This window comes from Poecilia latipinna, unplaced genomic scaffold (assembly GCF_001443285.1).
Source record: "Poecilia latipinna isolate Pla-1442-1.1 unplaced genomic scaffold, P_latipinna-1.0 Scaffold3983, whole genome shotgun sequence".
Classification (NCBI taxonomy): Eukaryota; Metazoa; Chordata; class Actinopteri; order Cyprinodontiformes; family Poeciliidae; genus Poecilia; species Poecilia latipinna.
The window spans coordinates 10,337-15,856 of NW_015116599.1; the positions used below are offsets into that span (position 1 = coordinate 10,337).

General features: G+C 41.6%; 1 pseudogene; it reads left to right on the forward strand.

Annotated features, from left to right (window-relative positions):
* The first annotated feature begins 565 nt into the window (after window positions 1-565).
* Window positions 566-2,461, forward strand: LOC106942005 (plexin-A1 pseudogene; annotated as a pseudogene).
* Window positions 2,462-5,520: the final 3,059 nt, after the last annotated feature.

A 5,520-nucleotide genomic window follows, 5' to 3' on the forward strand; every position in this document is an offset into this window, starting at 1 on the left:
ACAGGACACGCAACCTTACTCCAAAAAATATGAATAATTTCTTTAAGAAGGCTTTTCAGAAAGAGCTAACTGTAAGATTGTGACTTGTTTATTGTTATCATAGCAACTCCATAGCAACTGCCTGCCAAGATGGCTGTCAGTTAGAAAGTTCATGGAAGTGTTGTCACACAAGAACTACATATTGCGGACGACTGTAGTCCGCAAACACCAACTGATCTGTAACGACATTGTAAAGAAGAATCACAATTTCCCGACATAAAAAGGGTTCATTTAAACATGCCTAAGTCTGCATACTGGTGTATACTTTTTCAACTGAATCTTTTGATACTTTTAAGCTGTCAATACACAGAGGATCATGGTTTTGCTCAGTCTTAACAAACAATTCTCAAGGAGCAGAGAAGTCAATAAAGTAAATCCAGCAGTCCCTTCTATTGATACACTTTTTTTTAGATTTATTTCTTCATCCAGGCCTTGTCTTTAAATCCTCATCCATTTTTTGCTGAGTAATTCTGATTAGATCTCTAAATATCCAAAAGAAGAGTGCATGAAAATAATGTAAATCTTTGCTAATATTTTGCTTTCTTTCTCTCTCAGGGCTAGTAGCAGACATGGCTGAGGATCAAGGGATGATGATATAAAATCTCCACCAGAGAAAGGAGGATAAAAGAGAACAGGAAGATTACTACTTTGAGACTTTTTTTCTACCTTTACATCATTGTACCCTGCAGTCATATAAGGCACCGACTGACCCTTTAACGGATTACGCTCTCAAAAACATACACCCACTTCCCTCCCCTCACTACCATGTCCTCACACCTTAATCCACCCCTTCTCATCGTCCCCTTGCTATTCCTTCTCCTCTCCCTCCCTAAGACCTCCACATCTACCACTCCCCCCACCTCTTCTCTCCTCTCCTTCTCTCCGCCGGAAGGTGGTCTCACACATTTGGTGGTCCACAACAAAACCGGAGAGGTCTACCTGGGTGCCGTCAACTGGATCTACAAGCTGTCTGGCAACCTCACCAAGCTGCGGAGCCACGTCACCGGGCCCGTCACCGACAATCCTCGCTGTTACCCTCCTCCTGGTGTCCAGTCCTGCCCACATGAGCTAGTGCAGACTTCTAATGTCAATAAACTCCTGCTACTGGATGCTGCCCACAACCGCTTAATTGCGTGTGGGAGTACTTCCCAGGGAATATGCCAGTTCCTGCGTCTGGATGATTTATTTAAGCTCGGCGAGCCACACCACCGTAAAGAGCATTATCTATCCAGCGTTGCAGAGGCGGGCACCATGTCTGGTGTAGTGATCCCCCCTGACATCTTTGGCGGGGGTGGCAAGCTCTTCGTCGGCACCCCTATCGATGGGAAATCGGAGTACTTTCCTACGCTATCTAGTCGCAAGCTGATGTCAAATGAGGAGAACGCCGACATGTTCAGCTTTGTGTACCAGGATGAGTTTGTGTCTTCGCAGCTTAAGATTCCCTCCGACACCCTGTCCAAGTTCCCGGCGTTTGACATCTACTACATCTACGGCTTCAACAGTGAGCAGTTTGTCTATTACCTCACCTTACAACTTGACACCCAGCTCACCTCGCCAGATGCGAGCAGCGAACAGTTCTTCACCTCCAAGATCGTCCGCCTGTGTGTTGACGACCCCAAGTTCTACTCGTACGTCGAATTCCCCATCGGCTGCACTAAGGATGGAGTGGAGTACCGCTTGGTTCAGGATGCCTACCTGGCCCGACCAGGAACCCGCTTGGCACGTTCTCTTGGTATTCGAGAGCACGAGGAGGTTCTGTTCACTGTATTCGCCCAAGGTCAGAAGAACAGAGCCAAGCCGCCCAAGGAGTCGGCTTTGTGTTTGTTCACAATGAGGCAGATAAAGGAAAAGATTAAAGAGAGGATTCAGTCATGCTACAAAGGAGAGGGAAAACTCTCCCTGCCATGGCTGCTCAACAAGGAGCTGGCCTGCATCAACTCGGTGAGTGTTCAAGACAGTATTTCTCAGAAGTGTTTCTGTGATCTGAATATAGATTGCATGCTCATCCATACCCATACAGATTGTGGTAGGAATTTATCCAGACTGCAGTCAGCAGCTCAAAGCATGCTGAACTGCATCACTGTTGCGTTTCCCAGATTCTTCCTTCTGTTTGTTCGGTTAAAGATTTGTGGGGCTTGCTGCCTACTTTGTCCAGTTGATGGTTGAAAATAAGGTATATTTGTAAAATGAGGCTGTTGTGGTGTTTTTCTGGATGTCTTTTGGTATAAGGAACTGTGGAAAAAAGTAGTGATTGTCCCGAAGACTGATAATATTTCCAAATCCATTATGTTCCTTGAAAGACAGCAGTTAAAAACTCAAACTCAAAACTTTGTTCAGCCTTCCTATAGGTAAAAGTATGGATGCATGATATATCGCCACTGTTGGCCACTAAATAAAACTATGCCGATATTAACAACTGAAATTTGTTTCCATCTTGTTGAAAAATATTGGTTTTTGGCCATAGCAGCAATGTTTATATCAGGTATTGATTTGGGCCCAAAATTTCATATCTGTTCATCTCTAGCTAAATGTCTTGCTCTCTTTTCTTCTCACTATGTGAACTTTACAAAGACATGTGACAAATAGTACATTTTTCTTTTAAATAACTTTTACATTTTAAAGGAGTCATTAACTTTGAGTTGTTTTTATCCATTAACAACTTCCACACAAAAGAAGGTTGTTACTTCTATGGTGCGTTCACTGATTATAAGCAGATTGTTGTTTCCAAACTGAAAATAATTCATTTTGCATCATTGGTTTGTTTCCCAGTGCATGTATGAACAATAGTTTTTGGTATTATTGATTTTTTTAAGCATAAAATTAAAAAAATCACCGAACTTTGTGATGGTAGGATAGCATTGAAAAATTATTTTCAGATTGTATTAAATGCTAAAGGTAACACCAGTTATTCAGAGGGGTATGTTTCCTTTAATCAGCTCAAGGCATATGATGTATTTACTTTAAATTGAAACATTTCCAGTCTGACTGCCATACAGACTGAAAAAAATTGAGACGCTTCCAGAGTCAGAACTAAAGTTAACTCAGTCAGAATAAATTGACTCCTGCTTGTGATGTACTGTATGATTATAATAAACATTTATTAGCATTGACATTAACGAGACCCAGATGGATGAAACTATAATTTCCTTCCTGATTCTGGTTTTCAGTGTAGTCCAGATATCTCTCTGCTCTCTGGTCTGTGGAACGTTGTGTCCCTATATAATTTGATCTGAAGTTGATGACGACTTGTCAATGCTTTTATTCAGCTTTCCTAGGGGTGTCTGTGAGTGAAGTTAGTATTTGTGTGTTTCACTTGCTCCTGTCACCGGCGCGCAACACACACTCTCAGCCCCAGTATGGTCATGAATAATTCACCTGGTCTCACCCTCCGTTATTCAGTCGGTGCTCCATAACAACCTGCCATAAATCTCTGGACTACTCCACACCTCTCTGCCTCCATATATCCTCTTGCTTTCTCTGCTGTTCTATTTTCTATTTCTCTCCTATCTTTTACCCCAGTCCCATCATTTCCATGGAGAATTCTTTCATTTTGCTAACCTCAAGCTTCCTGTACTACTTATTTCATCAGTTGCTTTCTTGCTCTGTTTTTAAATATTGTGTTTAAGGTTTTATTGGCTCTAGTGGCCTTTATTTGATAGTTAATTGACAAGAAAGTGGGAAATGAGAGAAGGGGAAGACATGCGGCAAAGGTCGCCAGGTCAGGAATCGAACCTGCGGCGGTCACATCGAGGACTAAGGCCTCCATATGTGGGCTGTGCTTAACCCCTCCACCACCACAGCACACCACAAGGTTTTAGCTTTTAACCTATTTCTTTTTTGCTCTTCTTTTGCTGCTTCTGTTTCAGTCTCCCTCAAGACTTTGATTCTCTCTAGCTTTCTTTCCACCTTCTCTTCAGCTTTATTTTTTTTAGGTGATTGTGTTTGCAAATTGTTGTGTAAAATCTGTGCAAACTATGTTGACCTACATCTTATTTTGAACTTTTACTCAATAATCCTTGCCTGATTGTTTACCTGGCGGTAAACATGATGTGTCACAGACTCCCATTTCTCTTAGCTGCTATTCAAAAAGTATAGCAGATGTCTTTTGAGTTTTATAATTCAGGATATGACCCCATCTGATATCTGCCATCATTCGTAATAACTAATCAATCGAATAGACCTGGAACTGAGACAAAAAAGGCTGGAGTTTGTCTTTCCAATATATACAGTGAGGAGGGTATTTGGGAAGGTAAGAATAATCTCCAGTGCTCACAGTTTAAATAGTTGTATTCTGGGACTCACCAAGTCTCCACAACATTTCCATTTAGGGCTTCTTTACCAGAGCTGCCAATAATTGTAGAAGGTCATTATACTTAGTTTGGGGTCTTATTAACTTCTTAGTTTTGGACACTATTCCCATTAGAGATAGTCTGGTTAAACCACATACCTGGTTTACGCTTTGCTTTGTCCATAGGGTCTGGACCCTTGACTACAAGCACTTGCTGGAGGTTGGACCATGAATGGATCTGATTTTGCTAACGTTTGGCCGTGACATTTGTAATGCACCAGCTACGCTGGAACTTGTGTGCACTGCCATCAACCCCACAGGTTGATGACAACCTGTGACAACCCATGTGACAACCCACAGGTTGATGAAGGTTGTCACATCAACCCACAGGTTGATGAGGGTTGATGTGACAACCTGTCACATCAACCTGACACAGGTAGCATTTTTTGTTAGCTAACAAAAAATGCTAACATTTTTTGTTAGCATTTTTTGCTAACAAAAAATATCTTAAACATTCTTCTTGCTCAGACTATAATTGTTAAATATTTGGAAGTGTGGCCAACACAGACTGAACGGCTTTGTTCACTTCCTCTGCTGACATTGCCAAACTACAACCATTGTCATCTTTCACAACTCCACTTTGCGTTATTGGCCTGGTTAAAATTCTACCATAAAAATCAAACTCAATGGGAAAAATCGCAGACGACTGAAAGGAAATGAGAATCAAGTGTATTTGCGTAGGAAGGCAAAGGTCAAAGTAATTCAGAGAGTGAGAACACAAAATAAGCAATAGCTTCGACATTTAGGTGGTGAATATGTGCTTTGTGAACTAGTACAACTACAGCCAGGTATCAGACTATCACTGTCTTGAAAATCAGTGGTGCTTTCTCATTGCAATTTTGTGTTCTTAAATATCTGTCACATAAAAGCAATTATCTACTAATTTACTATTTCAAACAACTAATGGAGTGTCTCTGACACTTACCCCCTGACATTATCCAAACCCAATGTGGCCTTGTACAGTGACTTGTACTGCATATGCATGTCATTATGCTAATGGGCATACAGATACATAAAGTATGATTGTCCTTTCTGGCCATCTGTCGTTCTGCCTGTGATCGATCAAGGTCGAGTCAGCGGTGCTTGCTGCAGGATGTCACCGTGATGAATTTATGATCTGGTCGTACAGGCAT